Source organism: Cucumis melo, chromosome 1 (genome assembly GCF_025177605.1).
Source record: "Cucumis melo cultivar AY chromosome 1, USDA_Cmelo_AY_1.0, whole genome shotgun sequence".
NCBI classification, from domain to species: Eukaryota; Viridiplantae; Streptophyta; class Magnoliopsida; order Cucurbitales; family Cucurbitaceae; genus Cucumis; species Cucumis melo.
The window spans coordinates 36,168,167-36,177,699 of record NC_066857.1 but is presented as its reverse complement, the minus strand read 5'-3'; the positions used below and the strand labels follow the sequence as shown (position 1 = coordinate 36,177,699).

At 29.2% G+C, this 9,533-nt stretch overlaps 2 long non-coding RNA genes across 2 annotated transcripts; both read right to left on the bottom strand.

Moving 5' to 3' along the window:
* Nucleotides 1–233: 233 nt before the first annotated feature.
* LOC127151422 (uncharacterized) lies at nucleotides 234–1,338 on the bottom strand. Its single transcript, XR_007824358.1, has 2 exons — nucleotides 1,108–1,338; nucleotides 234–479 (listed from the first exon to the last, which is right to left on the bottom strand). It is a non-coding gene; the product is annotated as an uncharacterized LOC127151422 (long non-coding RNA).
* A 2,451-nt stretch (nucleotides 1,339–3,789) lies between these two features.
* LOC127151418 (uncharacterized) lies at nucleotides 3,790–4,998 on the bottom strand. The gene is made up of 2 exons (XR_007824354.1): nucleotides 4,747–4,998; nucleotides 3,790–4,118 (listed from the first exon to the last, which is right to left on the bottom strand). It is a non-coding gene; the product is annotated as an uncharacterized LOC127151418 (long non-coding RNA).
* Nucleotides 4,999–9,533: the final 4,535 nt, after the last annotated feature.

Sequence of the window (9,533 nt, the reverse complement as noted above, 5' to 3'; positions counted from 1 at the left end):
GTCAGAATATTTGACTTGTGATTTTGAACTGATGACTTGAGTTTTTATTTGAGACTTTTTATGATTGATTTAAAATAGGGCCCGAAACTGTCTTTTTGTAATGTTTCTAATGCTTTTAATGAATCGTAACTGGTCCGTTTTAAATTTTATGTTGAATGGTCGAGTTTTGGTATTTGGTAGTGACCTCAGCTTAGTCCGGAAAGTTGGGTCGTTACAACGAACGTATTACGACATGCAAAAACTTGAAACTTTATTTATATCAAAACAAAACATATGCTTAAATATGAAATAATAATCTTTTTAAACCAATGGTTTTAATTTTCATCACTTGATTTTTGTTTATTCATATATAGTATATCTTGGAAAGCCAATCCTCGTTCCCTTCTCCTCTCAGTATACTTCATCTTCTTTTCTTTAGCATCAGTTCTTCTTACACGTTTGATCACACCCATTCACACAACTTTCTACTTTGTCCACATCTGTCAGGTTTAGAAAGAAAAAGAAACAATTAAAGAAAACATAATAGTCCATCAAAACTAGAGAAAGTTATTAAAGAAACGGACCAAATTTTAGTATGAATACTACTACAAATCTCTCGTTGATTGTGAGTTCGAGATACAAATTTTGTATATGAATACTACTCTAATTGAATGTTAGTCATGACAAGGATCATCTCTAATGACATTTCATGCTCAATAGCAAACATTGTCTTCCTCTATGAATTATTTTCATTACAACATGTTTGCCAGCAGTACTACTGCTTAAAATTTAAAAGAAATATCAAAAAACACATTAACCTAAAACTCTTTTTTTTTTTTTTTTTGGAACAAAAGAGAAGATGATGTGAATTAGCTGTAGGTGGACCAGAATATCACAACTAGAATGTGACATTCATAGATAAGTATAATCAAAAGAGCCATGTGAAAGGAACAATATTATAGAAGCCGGAAGAAGAAAAGAACCAAACAAGAGGTTACTTATATGTAATAGCATTTAGATTGAGACGTCAAAAGTCCAAAAACTTAAACGATTAAAATATATATTAGCTTCATCCAAAAATGTACAAGAATAAAATAGGTAATACAAGAGTACTAGAAATTAGCTCACTCAGGTTTTCTGGGGTGGAAACATTGCTGCAAAGAGAAAAGACACAACCAAGTTTACAAAATTTATGAAGATCAACCGCATGGTTGGTATCCGTAGGGGAATCCTTAAATGTAGATGTGGATTCTGCACCAAGTATGCTAAGAATAATTAAAAAAATTACAACTGATTTCATTTTTTTCTTAATTTCAATTTTCTTGTGGTTCAAAATTATGTATCGTTGAGCACTTGGTTCTATAGAAAATAAGATTGAAAAACCCTCTATATATATATAGGAAAAAAAACTCTTGGTTTAAACAACGACCCTACAAATCGGATTGAGGAAGAAACGGTATTCATGACGATACTATCGGAAAACGAACGTATTACGATGACACGCTGCCACGCTTCCCTTCACCTCAAGTTTTTGGACAAATGTAATTTTCGCTTGTGGCTAAATCCACCTTACACGTTAAAACCCTACAAATGTGGACGATCCATTTGTAGTTTACCAATTTGCTATTTTGAAAATTTACTTCAACATGCCCTTATATTATGTTTGACACTCCCAACGGATTTTTTAGTTCTAAATATAACAAATAGACACACACATATATATAGTGCTACATCAATGATAGACCTAGACCATATCAATTAATAAGATCATAGTATCATTTGTTACATTTATAATTATTTTTCTTCAAAATATTACAACACGCTTAAGTTATTAAACCTAGAAGTGATCTCTATTCCAATTGTTTATTTATTTATTTTTCAGGATCATAACATATTTCTTCACCTAATTAGCTGAGTTATCAATCGACATAAAGAATTTTATTAGTATAAAACATATAGGTCAACTGACATGTGATATGTGTTAGCGATCATGAGGCTTACGATTTGAATCACTATATCCGCATCATATTTCTCTCCAATTACTAATTTAATATTAAATCAATTAGTATAAAAATAGAAAGTTGATGTCACAATTAGTATAAAAAGATATTATATTCGGACAAGGACTCGTGAACTCAAATAGACTACATAGTTTGGAGTAAGTTGAGAATCACCCACATTGAAAAGATAAAGAAAGATGTCACAACTTTTGTTGAAGAAATCGACGACGAACTATAGAATTACCAAAAACGTATGGAGAAATCGACACATTTGATATACGTAGTTTACGAACGAAGTGTTAGCTACATTTACGAGATAGAGAGAAAATCTATTATTAGAGAGAATGTTTTCTTAATACAAACGGTGCAAATGTTCTTTGTTGTTTGTAGCACCACATGACAAATTAAATTCAAGGCATTTCAACCATTTTTATTAGTTACAATTACCTTTCTTTCATTATTCAATTGATGTACGAAATGAAAAGTCAGTTCTTGTACTTATGATCTAATATTATGATTAAGTTAGAAATCAAGTACTTAAGCCTTTCAACGTTTGATTTTTGTAATACATTTTTCATTTTACTATAATTAATAATATTCACTCTTTTATATGAAATATGTTGGGTCATAAACAATAAAACAAATATTTTAGTACTTTAATAATTTATTGTTTTTGCACTTCATTTTTCCATCCATTTTAATATTTCATTTTAGAAAGAGTATCTCATAGCTTTTTTAAAGAAAACATTTTAAAAATTCAGAGTTAAAATAATTGGAACAAGGAATAAAGTTATTTAAAAAAAAAAAAACTAAGAATCAAAAGCCATGCATAATCCTTCGTGAGTATTATTACTATTATTATTATTATTATTATTTCCTTTTCTCTTTGGGTGAAGGACACCCTAAAACCTATAATTACTTGAAGGATATGTTTTTCTTTGAAATATGTGAAGATTTGAATGGATACAGATGATTTAAAAATATATGGTTTTTCCTTATCAATAAAAAAACATAAAAAATTATAGCTCCCTTAATTCTTTCCTCTTCATTTTTTTCTCATTTATATACAATTACTCACACGCTACAGTATTCTATTAAGTAATCTTGTTGATACACGTTGCATTCAAGAGATGCTAAATAACTTTTTTTGTTTAGGAAGACAAATCGTTCATGACCCATCGAGACCAAAGAAGAAACATAAAGTTAACTATCGAAATAACCTGTGAATTTTTTTTTTTTTGATTAAAATGAATTATTTCTATCGTTCCCTTATTTTCTAATCATTCAAATTAATTATTTTCACACTTTCCCGGTTCATCTATAATATCTTCTAAAAAAAAATGAAATTAAAATAGTTCATTTTTGTTAACAATAAATGGAGGGGGAATTGAAACTCAACTTTTTAAATTGAAAATAGAAATAAAACAAACTTTAGAGGTATCATTTTGATTGTTATATAGCTGTGTAGGTTTCGAGAACTTTTTAGGATTATTTTTTAAGAGAAATTAGTGAGCTAGGAGTAATGAGAGGGTGTTATGGGGTGTCCACCTAGTGAAAATGCTCGATGCATCCAACTGACCCATCCTATCTTTTAAAACCAAAACACTTATTTCAAATTAAGATTAATTTTTAGTTTAACAATTATAAGGTGGACCGAGATTAGATCGTCAACCTTCAAACGGATAATTGGTGCCTTAGAAATATTTTCAAATCAACGAAATAAAATTTGTTTGTGAGATTATTAACCTTTATTCACCAATTCAACCACAAACACACACACACACACACACAATCTATAGTAAAGCAAAAATTCTGGCAAAACACACTTAATTCTCGTATAGCATTAAAAGAGAGAAAGGGCTCCTTTTTACCCATTGCTCATAATTAACGACATGCAAAAACTTGAAACTTTATTTATATCAAAACAAAACATATGCTTAAATATGAAATAATAATCTTTTTAAACCAATGGTTTTAATTTTCATCACTTGATTTTTGTTTATTCATATATAGTATATCTTGGAAAGCCAATCCTCGTTCCCTTCTCCTCTCAGTATACTTCATCTTCTTTTCTTTAGCATCAGTTCTTCTTACACGTTTGATCACACCCATTCACACAACTTTCTACTTTGTCCACATCTGTCAGGTTTAGAAAGAAAAAGAAACAATTAAAGAAAACATAATAGTCCATCAAAACTAGAGAAAGTTATTAAAGAAACGGACCAAATTTTAGTATGAATACTACTACAAATCTCTCGTTGATTGTGAGTTCGAGATACAAATTTTGTATATGAATACTACTCTAATTGAATGTTAGTCATGACAAGGATCATCTCTAATGACATTTCATGCTCAATAGCAAACATTGTCTTCCTCTATGAATTATTTTCATTACAACATGTTTGCCAGCAGTACTACTGCTTAAAATTTAAAAGAAATATCAAAAAACACATTAACCTAAAACTCTTTTTTTTTTTTTTTTTGGAACAAAAGAGAAGATGATGTGAATTAGCTGTAGGTGGACCAGAATATCACAACTAGAATGTGACATTCATAGATAAGTATAATCAAAAGAGCCATGTGAAAGGAACAATATTATAGAAGCCGGAAGAAGAAAAGAACCAAACAAGAGGTTACTTATATGTAATAGCATTTAGATTGAGACGTCAAAAGTCCAAAAACTTAAACGATTAAAATATATATTAGCTTCATCCAAAAATGTACAAGAATAAAATAGGTAATACAAGAGTACTAGAAATTAGCTCACTCAGGTTTTCTGGGGTGGAAACATTGCTGCAAAGAGAAAAGACACAACCAAGTTTACAAAATTTATGAAGATCAACCGCATGGTTGGTATCCGTAGGGGAATCCTTAAATGTAGATGTGGATTCTGCACCAAGTATGCTAAGAATAATTAAAAAAATTACAACTGATTTCATTTTTTTCTTAATTTCAATTTTCTTGTGGTTCAAAATTATGTATCGTTGAGCACTTGGTTCTATAGAAAATAAGATTGAAAAACCCTCTATATATATATAGGAAAAAAAACTCTTGGTTTAAACAACGACCCTACAAATCGGATTGAGGAAGAAACGGTATTCATGACGATACTATCGGAAAACGAACGTATTACGATGACACGCTGCCACGCTTCCCTTCACCTCAAGTTTTTGGACAAATGTAATTTTCGCTTGTGGCTAAATCCACCTTACACGTTAAAACCCTACAAATGTGGACGATCCATTTGTAGTTTACCAATTTGCTATTTTGAAAATTTACTTCAACATGCCCTTATATTATGTTTGACACTCCCAACGGATTTTTTAGTTCTAAATATAACAAATAGACACACACATATATATAGTGCTACATCAATGATAGACCTAGACCATATCAATTAATAAGATCATAGTATCATTTGTTACATTTATAATTATTTTTCTTCAAAATATTACAACACGCTTAAGTTATTAAACCTAGAAGTGATCTCTATTCCAATTGTTTATTTATTTATTTTTCAGGATCATAACATATTTCTTCACCTAATTAGCTGAGTTATCAATCGACATAAAGAATTTTATTAGTATAAAACATATAGGTCAACTGACATGTGATATGTGTTAGCGATCATGAGGCTTACGATTTGAATCACTATATCCGCATCATATTTCTCTCCAATTACTAATTTAATATTAAATCAATTAGTATAAAAATAGAAAGTTGATGTCACAATTAGTATAAAAAGATATTATATTCGGACAAGGACTCGTGAACTCAAATAGACTACATAGTTTGGAGTAAGTTGAGAATCACCCACATTGAAAAGATAAAGAAAGATGTCACAACTTTTGTTGAAGAAATCGACGACGAACTATAGAATTACCAAAAACGTATGGAGAAATCGACACATTTGATATACGTAGTTTACGAACGAAGTGTTAGCTACATTTACGAGATAGAGAGAAAATCTATTATTAGAGAGAATGTTTTCTTAATACAAACGGTGCAAATGTTCTTTGTTGTTTGTAGCACCACATGACAAATTAAATTCAAGGCATTTCAACCATTTTTATTAGTTACAATTACCTTTCTTTCATTATTCAATTGATGTACGAAATGAAAAGTCAGTTCTTGTACTTATGATCTAATATTATGATTAAGTTAGAAATCAAGTACTTAAGCCTTTCAACGTTTGATTTTTGTAATACATTTTTCATTTTACTATAATTAATAATATTCACTCTTTTATATGAAATATGTTGGGTCATAAACAATAAAACAAATATTTTAGTACTTTAATAATTTATTGTTTTTGCACTTCATTTTTCCATCCATTTTAATATTTCATTTTAGAAAGAGTATCTCATAGCTTTTTTAAAGAAAACATTTTAAAAATTCAGAGTTAAAATAATTGGAACAAGGAATAAAGTTATTTAAAAAAAAAAAACTAAGAATCAAAAGCCATGCATAATCCTTCGTGAGTATTATTACTATTATTATTATTATTATTATTTCCTTTTCTCTTTGGGTGAAGGACACCCTAAAACCTATAATTACTTGAAGGATATGTTTTTCTTTGAAATATGTGAAGATTTGAATGGATACAGATGATTTAAAAATATATGGTTTTTCCTTATCAATAAAAAAACATAAAAAATTATAGCTCCCTTAATTCTTTCCTCTTCATTTTTTTCTCATTTATATACAATTACTCACACGCTACAGTATTCTATTAAGTAATCTTGTTGAAACACGTTGCATTCAAGAGATGCTAAATAACTTTTTTTGTTTAGGAAGACAAATCGTTCATGACCCATCGAGACCAAAGAAGAAACATAAAGTTATCTTATCGAAATAACCTGTGAATTTTTTTTTTTGATTAAAATGAATTATTTCTATCGTTCCCTTATTTTCTAATCATTCAAATTAATTATTTTCACACTTTCCCGGTTCATCTATAATAACTTCTAAAAAAAAATGAAATTAAAATAGTTCATTTTTGTTAACAATAAATGGAGGGGGAATTAAAACTCAACTTTTTAAATTGAAAATAGAAATAAAACAAACTTTAGAGGTATCATTTTGATTGTTATATAGCTGTGTAGGTTTCGAGAACTTTTTAGGATTATTTTTTAAGAGAAATTAGTGAGCTAGGAGTAATGAGAGGGTGTTATGGGGTGTCCACCTAGTGAAAATGCTCGATGCATCCAACTGACCCATCCTATCTTTTAAAACCAAAACACTTATTTCAAATTAAGATTAATTTTTAGTTTAACAATTATAAGGTGGACCGAGATTAGATCGTCAACCTTCAAACGGATAATTGGTGCCTTAGAAATATTTTCAAATCAACGAAATAAAATTTGTTTGTGAGATTATTAACCTTTATTCACCAATTCAACCACAAACACACACACACACACACACAATCTATAGTAAAGCAAAAATTCTGGCAAAACACACTTAATTCTCGTATAGCATTAAAAGAGAGAAAGGGCTCCTTTTTACCATTGCTCATAATTAACGACATGCAAAAACTTGAAACTTTATTTATATCAAAACAAAACATATGCTTAAATATGAAATAATAATCTTTTTAAACCAATGGTTTTAATTTTCATCACTTGATTTTTGTTTATTCATATATAGTATATCTTGGAAAGCCAATCCTCGTTCCCTTCTCCTCTCAGTATACTTCATCTTCTTTTCTTTAGCATCAGTTCTTCTTACACGTTTGATCACACCCATTCACACAACTTTCTACTTTGTCCACATCTGTCAGGTTTAGAAAGAAAAAGAAACAATTAAAGAAAACATAATAGTCCATCAAAACTAGAGAAAGTTATTAAAGAAACGGACCAAATTTTAGTATGAATACTACTACAAATCTCTCGTTGATTGTGAGTTCGAGATACAAATTTTGTATATGAATACTACTCTAATTGAATGTTAGTCATGACAAGGATCATCTCTAATGACATTTCATGCTCAATAGCAAACATTGTCTTCCTCTATGAATTATTTTCATTACAACATGTTTGCCAGCAGTACTACTGCTTAAAATTTAAAAGAAATATCAAAAAACACATTAACCTAAAACTCTTTTTTTTTTTTTTTTGGAACAAAAGAGAAGATGATGTGAATTAGCTGTAGGTGGACCAGAATATCACAACTAGAATGTGACATTCATAGATATGTATAATCAAAAGAGCCATGTGAAAGGAACAATATTATAGAAGCCGGAAGAAGAAAAGAACCAAACAAGAGGTTACTTATATGTAATAGCATTTAGATTGAGACGTCAAAAGTCCAAAAACTTAAACGATTAAAATATATATTAGCTTCATCCAAAAATGTACAAGAATAAAATAGGTAATACAAGAGTACTAGAAATTAGCTCACTCAGGTTTTCTGGGGTGGAAACATTGCTGCAAAGAGAAAAGACACAACCAAGTTTACAAAATTTATGAAGATCAACCGCATGTTTATCCATATGGGAATCCTTAAATGTAGATGTGGATTCTGCACCAAGTATGCTAAGAATAATAAAAAAAATTACAACTGATTTCATTTTTTTCTTAATTTCAATTTTCTTGTGGTTCAAAATTATGTATCGTTGAGCACTTGGTTCTATAGAAAATAAGATTGAAAAACCCTCTATATATATATAGAAAAAAAAAACTCTTGGTTTAAACCACGACCCTACAAATCGGATTGAGGAAGAAACGGTATTCATGACGATACTATCGGAAAACGAACGTATTACGATGACACGCTGCCACGCTTCCCTTCACCTCAAGTTTTTGGACAAATGTAATTTCCGCTTGTGGCTAAATACACCTTACACGTTAAAACCCTACAAATGTCGACGATCCATTTGTAGTTTACCAATTTGCTATTTTGAAAATTTACTTCAACATGCCCTTAAATTATGTTTGACACTCCCAACGGATTCTTTAGTTCTAAATATAACAAATAGACACACACACATATATAGTGCTACATCAATGATAGACCTAGACCATATCAATTAATAAGATCATAGTATCATTTGTTACATTTATAATTATTTTTCTTCAAAATATTACAACACGCTTAAGTTATTAAACCTAGAAGTGATCTCTATACCAATTGTTTATTTATTTATTTTTCAGGATCATAACATATTTCTTCACCTAATTAGCTGAGTTATCAATCGACATAAAGAATTTTATTAGTATAAAACATATAGGTCAACTGACATGTGATATGTGTTAGCGATCATGAGGCTTACGATTTGAATCACTATATCTGCATCATATTTCTCTCCAATTACTAATTTAATATTAAATGAATTAGTATAAAAATAGAAAGTTGATGTCACAATTAGTATTGTAACGCCCCGAATTTTCGAGGTAAACTTTTACCGTTTTATGTAATTTTTCGGAAATTTTAAATTTGGATTTATTTCTGGAATTCTGAAATTTATATTTTTAAATTTATATAATAATAATATAATAGTAATTATATCATTATTTTTATTAGTATTTATTTTTATCCTTATATAAAATTTAA